This window comes from Prionailurus bengalensis, chromosome D2, assembly GCF_016509475.1.
Source record: "Prionailurus bengalensis isolate Pbe53 chromosome D2, Fcat_Pben_1.1_paternal_pri, whole genome shotgun sequence".
Lineage (NCBI taxonomy): Eukaryota > Metazoa > Chordata > Mammalia > Carnivora > Felidae > Prionailurus > Prionailurus bengalensis.
In genome coordinates, this window is record NC_057351.1 from 44,397,800 (window position 1) to 44,410,421 (window position 12,622).

The 12,622-nt window shown below is 37.6% G+C and overlaps 1 protein-coding gene across 2 annotated transcripts in view; it reads right to left on the reverse strand.

The window, feature by feature from the left end:
• WAPL (WAPL cohesin release factor) overlaps positions 1-12,622 on the reverse strand; it is a 91,477-nt gene that overhangs the window by 64,823 nt on the left and 14,032 nt on the right. The window lies entirely within an intron of this gene.

Sequence of the window (12,622 nt, forward strand, 5' to 3'; positions counted from 1 at the left end):
CTTCCAACTGCTTTCCTCCCTCAAATATCCCAGCTTCTCTGTCACATAAACTCATTTGGTATCTTAACACATCAAGTGTTAAAAAAAAAAAAAAGTAAATAAATATCAGTTATTTTCTTCCAGAGAAGCTATGCATTACTCTGTTTTAATCTAAATTGACTATATAAACAGAAACATGTTCCTAGCTAAGACAGGTTTAGGAGTTCAATGAACGTGTGCCAATTCTGCCACTTTCTGGCTAAAACGAGGCCTTAAGAAGTTCAGGCTATTTCTTCAGCAAAAAATTAACAAAATATTTCTGAAGGGCAGGTTGAACAGATAAGTATATTTTATAGGTTATACAACATCACATAGATGCAAATTAACATAGCTATTACCACTCTGCCATAATACAGGACGTATTTTTAATAATCTTTTAGCAAGATTTTTCTTAGTGGGCTCTAACCTGTAAGTTCATCAATTCTCCTTTATGCGCCCTGTGTCTACCAGCTTCATGCAAGGAATCCAAAACTACATTCTAAGCCCTACTGTTCCTCAAGCTAAGTGTGAAGACTGGATGTATAGAAAGTTCTTAATTTAAAACTTAGCCCAGCACTATCCGCTATCAGATACTTAATAAATGTCTCTTAACATCACTTGATTTTAACATTTTCTTACTTAAGTAATCTCTAACCCACCATGGGGCTCGAACTCACAAACCCAAGATCAAAAGTTGTACACTCTTCTGACTGAGCCAGCCAGGTGCCCCAACATCACTAGATTCTAGCATCACTAGTTACTCAATCTTTAGTACATTAGCTAACATATAAAAGAGGGAATTTATCGTAATGAAGGAAACACATGACAAGCATGATGTTAAACAACATAGCTAAGCCAGTAACTAGATGTGCAAAAGTTTGGCAAGCCGTATTATCTCTCTAGGCCTCATACTGCTTATCTAAAACACAGAAAGCAATGGCACATAAAAGATTAAATACCCACTACTCCCTTGAGGATTCTTAATTTTGAAAGGAAATGGATGATTCCCTTAGCAACAGAAACACAAACATTATCAGTCCTTAAAATACTAGGAGTATACATAGTTTTGTAAAGAAAAATAAATAGGTGGGGTAACAAGTCTTCTGTGAATGAAGGATACTCCTTGAAGTATTTAAAAAATTGATAAGTTTGATCAGAGATTTATGAATGGGTTTCACAGTTTCTTCACATTTTGTGAAACTGTATGAAAATGTGCACACATTTCTCAGGGAGAGTATGCATAGTTTCAGCAAATTTTCAAACTAAAAAATATTTTTACTGGCTTAAAAGAGAGAAGGAGCAAAATATATGCAGGACATCAGTGTATATTGATTGTGGAATTTCAAATCTCTATGGGAAAGATGGATTATTCAATAAAGGTACTGGAATATCTGAGGGAAATAAAGTTGGATTTTTACCTCAAGTATTAAAATATATCCTGGATTAATCAAAGACTTACAGAAAATGAAACTATACATATATTATAAAAGAGAATTTTAAAAAATACATTACACTGGAATGGGGAAATTTTCAGATACAAAGCCTATAATCCATATTAATTTACACAAAATCTAAAATTTCAGCATGTTAAAGTTAAAAGAAACAATAAAATGTGAAAAACCTAACTGCAACTAGTATTACCAAAAAAGAGGTAAATTTCCTTCACTTAACAAGAGTTCTTACCTATCCAGATGCATTAGAGATGTACATATGGGGGTAAATGCAAAGTTTTTAGAATACAGAAGTGAATCTTTAGGACCTCAGGTGGGTTAAGTTTTTTTAAACCAGATACAAAAAGCACTAACCATAAAGGAAAAGAAAGAAATTTCACCAAAATTAAATCTGTCCATAAAACAATACTATTTAAGAACTACAGGGGCGCCTGGGTGGCGCAGTCGGTTAAGCATCCGACTTCAGCCAGGTCACGATCTCGCAGTCCGTGAGTTCGAGCCCCACGTCAGGCTCTGGGCTGATGGCTCAGAGCCTGGAGCCTGTTTCGGATTCTGTGTCTCCCTCTCTCTCTGCCCCTCCCCCGTTCATGCTCTGTCTCTCTCTGTCCCAAAAATAAATAAACGTTGAAAAAAAAATTTTTAAAAAAGAACTACCAAACTAGAGTGGAAGGTATTGAGACTATATAAAGAATGCATATAACGAATAAAAAGATACCTAATTAAAACATGATCAAGAGACTTGACAACTCACTCAAAAAGAAAGGATATTCAATAAACATATAAAATACATTAAAAGATGCCTAATTCATTAGCAAATTAAAACCATAATAAGATACCACAACACAACCATCAAAAGAGCTAAAATTCACAATATCAAGTATTGTGGGGAAGGTAAAGCAGCTTCAACTGGTGGTAGAGGAAACTGAACTTTGGCATTATCTATAAAAACTAAACAGAACACTTATGACACAACAATTTCATTTCAAAGTACTTACCAAATAGATACTCGTGCAAACATACACCAAAAGATGTATTCAGCTGAACCATATGAAATCTCCGTTTTAAAAATAATCAACTAATAGCAATTCCACATGGTTCAGCATAACAGAACTATGCCCATACCAACATCATTTTAAAACAATGAGATCTAAATATTCATTAACAGGACAGTCAATAAAGTGGTCTGCTCATACAAAGAAATTCTACAGAGTAGTAAAAACCAAACTACATTTCTAGGGCAACAGGGTGACTCAGTTAGTTAACCCTCTGACTCTTGATTTCAGCTCAGGTCATGATCTCAGGGTTTGTGAGATCGAGCCCTGCATCAGGCTCTGTGCTGACAACACAGAGCCTGCACGGGATATTCTCTCTCTCTCTCTCTCTCTCTCTCTCTGACCCTCCCCAGCTTGTGCACACAAGCTCTCTCTCAAAATAAATGTTTTCAAAAATGTACATGTCAAATAGACTTACCCTTGAAGCAAGCAGTTTTATTTACACGCATTTACTCTAAAATAAGTATGAAATTAACATGAGTAACAAGGAAATTCACAACTTTGTTTCCTGGTTTTTGCTTTCATACACAATATGAACACCTACCAATAAAGAACAACTTAAAGTATCATACAGCCACATATCTAAATACTATGTAGCTATTTAGAAAGAATGAGGCAGATCTGTGTTATGTAGAGATAAGGTCATTGTTAAGGATGGGATGAGGGACAAGACTTTCCTATCTCTTGAATTGCCTACAGTCTGAGAATAGTCTGTTCATACGCTTAAAACATAATAAAAACTGCCAAAGATACATATTAAGTACCTTAAAGAGTAACAATGGTATTGCAGTTACCTTTTTTGGAATCCTTATCTTTTAAAGAATTCTATCTATGTATGAAATACAATGTCTGGAATTTGTTTCAAAATAAGGGAGACTTTAAAAAGGAGAGTAGATAGGAGCGCACGAGTGGCTCAGCAGTTAAGCACCCAACTTTGGCTCAACTCATGGTCTTTGGTTCATGAGTTCGAGTCCCTCATTAGGCTCTGCTGACAACTCAGAGGCTGGAGCCTGCTTCAGATTCTGTGTCTCCCTCTCTCTCTAGCCCTCCCCTCCTGGCACTCTGTCTCTCTCAAAATTAAATAAACATTAAAAAAAAAAAAGAGTATATAAGAATAAAAATAAAACAAGACTGACCATGAATTAATGTTTACTGAAGCTAGGTACATACAGATATACACATCTGTGTAACTGTATGCTAGTACGTATAGTATGTATATACGTACTAACAACATATATACTTCTTTCACCCTTGTAAGAAAGTGAATATATTTCCTTTCACTTTCACCAAAGCCATCAACACAGATGAGGAAAAACAGGCCCAGCGAGGCTCATGACATGAACAGTTACCAATTAAACAAATGGCCAAAACACCCCATAAAAAGATCCACCCTGAGTTCTATTACATTTTATTATCTTTGGTAGCAGCTAAAAATTGAAATACTAAAGCAGATAAACCATCATAATCCACATTAATAGAAGAGATCCAGATAAAGAAGTTAAACATCTAATGTTTTGGACAAATGTGTATCACATGATTTGCTGAAGGTTAAATTTAAACAAAACCTTTGACTTTTGACAAAGACGACTGTACAGATAAAGAGGCTTTGGAGACGATTACTGACTTTTAAATACAGGTGAGGTAACTAGAAAAGTTAATCTGGGCAGTAAGGGGTACCTCCATCATATGCAAGCTGCCTTTAAATATCAGAGTGGTTGTCATGAGAAGAGGGAACAAACGTATTCAGTGCGTAAAAATCATTCAATTCACTGAAACTATAAGGACTAATGAGCAAAAATACTAAAGATCAATTAGAACTGTCCAACAACGGAATACCTAGGGAAGAAGAGAGTGTACTCCCTTGCCATAAAAGAAGTATTTGATAAAATGGGACTTGATTAAAATCAGTTAACTTCTGCTCTGCAGGAAACACTGTTAAAACAATGCAAAGACAAGCCACAGACTCAAGAGAAAACGTCTGCAATAAATAGACTTGATAAAAGACCTTTATATAAAATATATAAAGAGCTCTTAAAGTTCAATGAGAAAATAAGCAATCCAATTAAAAATGAGCAAAAAAATGTGAACAGGTATCTGCCAAGAAACTATACTGACATCAAATAAGCACATGAAAAATGCTCATCATTAGTCATTAGGGAAATGCAAAAAGCTAATAATTTCCTTAATATATTAAAAATTCTTGGGTGCCTGAGTGGCTCTCAGTTGGTTAAGTGCCTGACTCTTGATTTCAGCCCAGGTCATGATGCATGACCTCAGTTCATGAGTTCAAGCCCCACATTGGGCCCTGCTTGGGATTCTCTCTCCCCTCTCTCTCTGCCTCCACCACGCTCATGCGCTCTCTCTCAAAGTAAACTTAAAAATTTTTCTTTAATTAAAATAAATTCGTACACATTAGTAAGTCCAACATCTCACACAAACACAAAAAAGCTGGAGACATAGACAATTTATAGAAAAAGAAACAGAAAGAAATTAATAACTTATGAAAAGATACTTTATTTCATACACAATTAAAAATCAAAGTACAAAAAAGGGGCACATGGGTGGTTCAGTCAGTTGACCATCTGACTTCAGCTCAGGTCATGATCTCCCAGTTCATGAGTTCCAGCCCCACACTGGGCTCTCTGTCAGGTTGTCAGTGCAGAGCCCGCCTCTGGGTTCTCTGTCCCCTCCGCCCCCCACCCTGCCCCACTCCTTCCCTGCCTGCACTCCCCCCCAAAATATATATACATATACACACACACACACACACACACACACACACACACACAAATAATCAAAGTACAGGGGTGCCTGGCTGGCTCAGTCAGTGGAGCATACAACTCAATCTCAGGGTTGTGAGTTCGAACCCCACATTGGATGTATGGATTACTTAAAAAATAATAAATTTTTAAAAATCAAAAACTAAAAAAGTACCCAATGTTATATGTTCATTATTTCTCAATAAAGCTGATGGGGGGGAGGGGAACGAAATAAAACCAGGCTGAACTATACCTATACTTACTTAGCCCTCAGTATGTGCCTGGTACTGTTATAAATACTTTCTGCCATCTTAATTCATTTGATTTCACAGTAACCTTTTGAGGTAGGTACTACTACCAGTTCATATGCTTTTATCACAATTTCAACACCCAGAAAGCTCTGAAAACTAAATTTTTTCATAATACATTCTGAAGCAAAACCTGACCTCACCTAAGTGAGGCTATTTAGAGTATCCTACTTAGAAATGTATTTTCTTTTTCTGAACAAACACTGATTAGAATGCTGCCTCAGACTCTGATGGGGTATTGATGTAAAATATACACACTTTCTGTTTGCCAAATTAATCCTGAATTCCAAAACAAATCTGGTCCCAAAGGTTTCAGATAAAGAAATGTGAACCTGCATCCCATTCTGCAGATAAAGGATAACAGACATAAGTTACTGTCTAACAGTCACACAGTTATTAAGTGGTATTTGAAAAATAAAGCAACTTAAAAAGAAAACAAAAATACCGGAAGCAACCCAAAAGTCTCACATCAACAGAAACCATGTAAGGAATTTATAGCACATACAGAAATGGACATGACCATGCAGCAGCATTTTAAATTAAAAAGGGGGGGCACCTGGGTGGCTCAGTTGGTTAAGCATCCGACTTGGTTTCCGCTCAGGTCATGGTCCTGTGGTTTGCATTTTCAAGCCCCACATCAGTCTGCACTAAGTGTGGAGCCTGCTTGGGATTCTCTCTCTCTCATTCTCTCTGTACCTAGTCCCTGCATGTGTGCATGCTTTCTCTCTCTCAAAATAAATAAACTTAAAAAAATAAAATAAAAAGGGAGGGAGGCCAGAAAGAACATTTTTATATACTGCCACAGAATTAGCCCCAAAATATATTAAGAGAAAGAGCAAGGTACAAAATGGCATGTTAACATTTGTGAATTTAAATACACACACCCATAACTACTTTTACTGATTCTATGTGCACAGTATTTGTCAGAAGGATCGAAACAAAAAATAAATGGTCACTCCAGGGAGAACTGGGGTGACTGGGGAAAAGGGCTGGGAACCTTTCAACCATTACCATGCACAAATAAATTTTGATTTGAAATTTTTAAAAAGATGTACAAATTCTAAAATGAAAAAATTAAACTCTCCAAATAAATGGCATTCGTTCAGCTAGGCAAAAAGCCCAAAGTTTTATAGAAGGATAAGGCAAAAAAAAAAAAAAAAGGCGCCACAAATCTACTTGGAAATTTGACATCAACTGAAAATCTGAATGTATACACCCTGGGGCACCTGGGTTGCTCAGTCGGTTGAATGTCTGACTTCAGCACAGGTCATGATCTCACAGTTCATGGGTTCAAGCCCCACGCTGGGCTTTGTGCTGACAGTGCAGAGCCTGCTTCAGATTCTGTCTCCCTCTCTCTCTGCCCCTCACCAATTCATGGTCTCTTTCAAAAATAAACATTAAAAAAATTTCTTTTAATGTATACAACATCTTCTACCACTATACTGAGACATTATGCTCAAAAACACAAGTAGGGAGGGGCGCCTGGGTGGCGCAGTCGGTTAAGCGTCCAACTTCAGCCAGGTCACGATCCCGCGGTCTGTGAGTTTGAGCCCCGCGTCGGGCTCTGGGCTGATGGCTCAGAGCCTGGAGCCTGTTTCCGATTCTGTGTCTCCATCTCTCTCTGCCCCTCCCCCGTTCATGCTCTGTCTCTCTCTGTCCCAAAAATAAATAAAAACGTTGAAAAAAAAATTAAAAAAAAAAACAAAACACACAAGTAGGGAGATGTTCAATATAGCAATTATTTGTAATAGCGAAGAACTAGAAATAGTCAAAGTGTCCCTAACAGGCTAATTTTAAAGTATAGTACACTCATACAATGGGAAACATGGAACTGCTACAAAAGAACAAGTAAATCTGTAAGTATTGAGAGATTTTCCCTTAAGTGTTCTGCAAGGCACAATACACTATATATAGAGAGTGTGTATACACGTACACACTCTCTCTCCATATATATATGTATATATACGTATAATATGTATACATGTATTTATATATATGTATCATGCTCCCATTTGTGTGTGCCTGCATGTTTAAGAAACATTGATTCATATGCTAAGCATGCTGAAGATTGTGAAACGCTATATAAGAAATTGTCAACAGCATTTGCTTCTGTGGAAGGGAATGTATTTTTTTCACCATCAGTCAATAAAAATATGTGGCTATTTATCAGAGGTATCTAAAAAGCCAAAGGAAAAATGGCACATCTTCAGTGGATCAATTTTACTTAAAGATCTGAATGGTAAAGGGCATTAAAAAAAAAAGCGCTTTAACTGGTAATTTAAGACATCTTTATATTTTGGGAAGGGAAACAACCAAAAATGCACTACTGGGGCACCTCATCAAAATAAAAAGCTTCTGCACAACAAAGGGAACAATCAGCAAAACTAAAAGGCAACCAACAGAATGGGATAAGGTATTTGCAAATGACATATCAGATAAAGGGTTAGTATACAAAATCTATAGAAAAAATCAAACTCAATATCCAAAAAACACTTCAGTGAAGACATGGGCAAAAGACATGAATAGACACTTCTCCAAAGACATGGCCAACCAACACATGAAAAAACGCTCAACATCACTCATCATCAGGGAAATACAAATTAAAACCACAATGAGATACCACTTCACACCAGTCAGAATGGCTAAAATAAACAACACAGGCAACAACAGATGTTGGTGAGGATGCAGAGAAAGATCTCTTTTGCACTGCTGGTGGAAACACAAACTGGTGCAGCCACTCTGGAAAACAGTATAGAGATCCCTCAAAAAATTAAAAATAGAACTACCCTACGACCCAGCAATTACACTACTAGGTATTTATCCAAGGAATACAGGTGTGCTGTTTCAAATGAGCACATGCACCCCAATGTTCATAGCAGCTGACAATAGCCAAAGTATGGAAAGAGCCCAAACATCCATCAACGGATGAACGGATAAAGAAGATATGGTATATATCTACAATGGAGTATTACTCAACAACCAAAAAGAATGAAATCTTGCCATTTGCAACTACGTGGATGGAACTAGAGAGTATCATACTAAGCGAAATTAGCCAGTCAGAGAAAGACAAGTATCATATGACTTCACTCATATGAGGAATTTAGGATACAAAACAGATGAACATAAGGGAAGGGAAGCAGAAGTAATATTAAAACAAGGAGGGGGGCAGAACATAAGAGACTCTTAAATACAGAGAACTGAGGCTTGCTGGAGGGGTTACGGGTGGGGAATGGGCTTAATGGGTAAGGAGCACTGGGGAGGACACTTGTTGGGATGAGCACTGGGTGTTGTACATAGGGGATGAATCACTGGAATCTACTCCTGAAATCATTACAGCACTATATGCTAACTTGGATGTAAATTAAAAAATAAATAAATTTAAAAATAATAAAAATAGTTTTTAAAAAAACAAGAAAAAGACATCTTTATATTTTATAAAGTATACCAAAAGACCAAAGTTACATGTAATTTAAAAGATAAAGCCATAAAAAAAAAAAAAAAAAGATAAAACAGTAAATATCAAACAGCTTTCAAAAGTGCTGCTCAGCTGGGCCCACTACACAGATAGTCCAAATCACAGAGCAGTACTGGTCAATTTAACCTTCCCACATGCCCCATCAACATTACCTATGGAAAGCCTTAACTATGACAACCTACCAGCAAGTAAGGAGCTTGTTCACTCCAGTGGCTTTTTTTTTTTTTTTTTAATGTTTATTTTTCAGACAGACAGAGACAGAGCTCCAGCGGGGGAGCGAGAGAGAGAGAGAGAGAGAGAGAGAGACACAGAGAGAGACACAGAGAGAGACAGAGAGGGGGAGAGGGAGGGGGAGAGGGAGGGGGAAAGGGAATCTGAAGCAGGCTCCAGGCTCTGCGCTGTCAGCACAGAGTCTGACTGCAGAAATCAAACCCACAAGCAGTGAGATCATGACCTGAGCTGAAGTCTGACGCTTAACTGACTGAGCCAACCAGATGCCCCTGCTCCCATGGCTCCTGCTCAAGATGCCCATCTCTTGGGGCGCCTGGGTGGCGCAGTCGGTTAAGCGTCCGACTTCAGCCAGGTCACGATCTCGCGGTCCGTGAGTTCGAGCCCCGCGTCAGGCTCTGGGCTGATGGCTCAGAGCCTGGAGCCTGTTTCGGATTCTGTGTCTCCCTCTCTCTCTGCCCCTCCCCCGTTCATGCTCTGTCTCTCTCTGTCCCAAAAATAAATAAACGTTGAAAAAAAAAAAAAATTTAAAAAAAAAAAAAAAAAAGATGCCCATCTCTGCCTACCTACCAGGAGACAGGAAACATACCCCAGTCACTCCTCGACCAGTGCACCTACCTTCCAAGTGGCAATTAACTCTTCAAATTAATACAGAGACACCCAGAACTACGCTAAAACCTTTCAAAACATATATAGGCACAATTGAGGTTTAAAGATATTCATTTCTGGGGCGCCTGGGTAGGTCAGTTGGTTGAGCATCCAACTTCAGCTCAGGTCATGATCTTGATATTCATGGGTTCAAGCCCCATATCCAGCTCTCTGCTGACAGCAAAATCCTGCTTTGGATCCTCTGTTCCCCTCTGCCACTTCCCCACCCTTGCCGTGCATGCACACACACACAAATACACACACACACACACACACACACACACACACACACTCTCTCTCTCTCTCTCTCTCTCTCTCTCTCTCAAAAATAAACGTTTAAAAAAAAAAAAGAAAGAAAGAAAATTCATTTCTAAATCCTCAATTCCACATGTACTCTGGTCCAAAATCTGAAGTGCCAACCCACCTGGGATTTAATCATTCTCCCACATTATAAATAATGGCATATTGCTCACCCATTCCTAATCTTACTGTGATATATTGCTCCAATTCTGGCATAACCTATAAAAAAATAATATGATAGATTACCAGCTTCTGTGCTTACTACGTGAGTAACTCTAATGTATGGGTAACATCCTTTGCATGTCAGGCAGTTTCCAATTATTGCTTTCAGATAGAAACTGCTGTAACAACTCTTCCCCTTACTTTTGTCACTATGCTTTCTCAATATTTACATGTATTAAGAAACAAGAATAGATTGATACCAAAGCTTTTTATTATCTAAGCAATGGCATTCATACACATGCACTAATTGGAAAAAGTCCTGCTCACCAAGATGTACATTTCCAATAAATTCCAAAATTTCAATAAATTTTGCCTTTAAAATGTATAGTATTCATAGTTGACCAACCATGCACTAATAACTGTGCTCATAACAATCTAGAAGAATTTTTAAATTTAAACATATATACATATTCCTGTACAAAGAATTATGAAAAGGATGAATTATTAAATAAACATAAATACGTGAATTAGGATAAAATTCTGAAGGCAAGTGGAATAGAAATACAAGCATCCAACTCCTGATTTCAGCTCAGGTCATGATCTCAGGGTTCATGGGATCAAGCCCCGCGTCAGGCTCTATGCTGACAGTATGGAGCCTACTTCGGATTCTCTCTCCCTCTGTTCCCCTCACCAGCCCCTGCCACGTGGATGCTCTCTCAAAATAAGTAAATAAAGTTAAAAAAAAAAATACAATTTCAAAAAGATAAAGGGACACTGTAAATCTTCTGGCTGTGAAAGAACTTGTTTTTTAATATTTGAAAGTTAACAGCGAATAATTACAACATTTCCAAGTAAGAAGGCAATTATGATAAAAGACAGGAGAGCAGTCATTCTGGGGATGAAGGAAGGGACAGATGGAAGAGATTCTAGAGTGGTTGCCAAAATTCTATTTCTTAATGTGCGTGGTGGTTATAAGCATGTTGCTCTTATAAATAATTTATTAAACCAAACAGGTATTTCTATATATTGTTGTATTGTATGGTTTTCTGTATCTGTGTTTTTATAATAAAACGGTCAAAAAATCACAGATACTTAAATGTTTTATTTTAAAACATCAATATTCATAGGAAATTCTTTTTTTTTTTTACAGGAAATTATATCTTTTGCAAGCATTTAAATTTGAGATCAATATTTTCATAACCTAGGTACTTACCCAAGAGAAATGAGGAAAAAGTCTAACAAAAATCTAAATGTGAATGTTTATGGCAGCTTCATTCATAATTGCCCAAAACTGAAAACCAAATGTCCTTCAACTAAAGAAAGAATTTGGGCATATATAGAATGGAATATTACTCAGCAATTAAAAAGGAATGAACTACTGTTACATGGAATACTCTTAAAAGCATTATGCTAAATGAAAGAAGCCAGACTGATTAGACTACATACTACATGATCCCAGGTGTATGACATTTTGGAAAAGATAAAAACTACAGGGACAGAAAAGAGATCAGTGGATGCCAGGGGTTGGAGGTGAGACAAGAGACTGACCAAAAAGGAGCATGAAGGAACTTTTGAGATAACAGAAATATTCTATATCTTGATAGTAATTAATTACACACATTTTCATAGAACTATATGGGTTTGTTTTTAAAATACTACACCAGGTATATTCCACTTGTCCTTCCAGATCCACTCACCATCCTAATCTCAGCCCCAGGAGGCTGATCTATATCAAAAAGTTTCCTTCTTTCTTCCACTGGGTTTTACCCATTAGGAGCCCCAGCAGGATGAATGGAGGAGCTTTAGGTTCAGGTATACCACCCCGCCCCACCCCCCCACCTCTCCACCCCCATCCCCCCTCCCTCCCACCAGCACTTTCCTTATTAGGCCTCTCAACAAAAGGATACTGCTCCCTTAAGGTGGCTTCCTCTATACAGCTCAGATAATCCCCCTGTCCCTGTGAAAATGGTTGTTAATAGCTTCTCTGCTTGCTAACCAAGGCTAGGGCACCTTGTGATTTCCTTAACATTTCCCCACAACTTTGTAAATAGTCCCTTTATAAATACACTTTCTTGGTATTAGCCTAATTGGGGCATGCCGCCTATTTCCAGCTGGGATCTTGACTAAGACTCAAACTTAAAAAAATATATAGGGGATATATGAAGCAGGGACAGTTTTCAAACACTTTTCAGACAATGAGTGAATGAACAAAGAAGGTTTG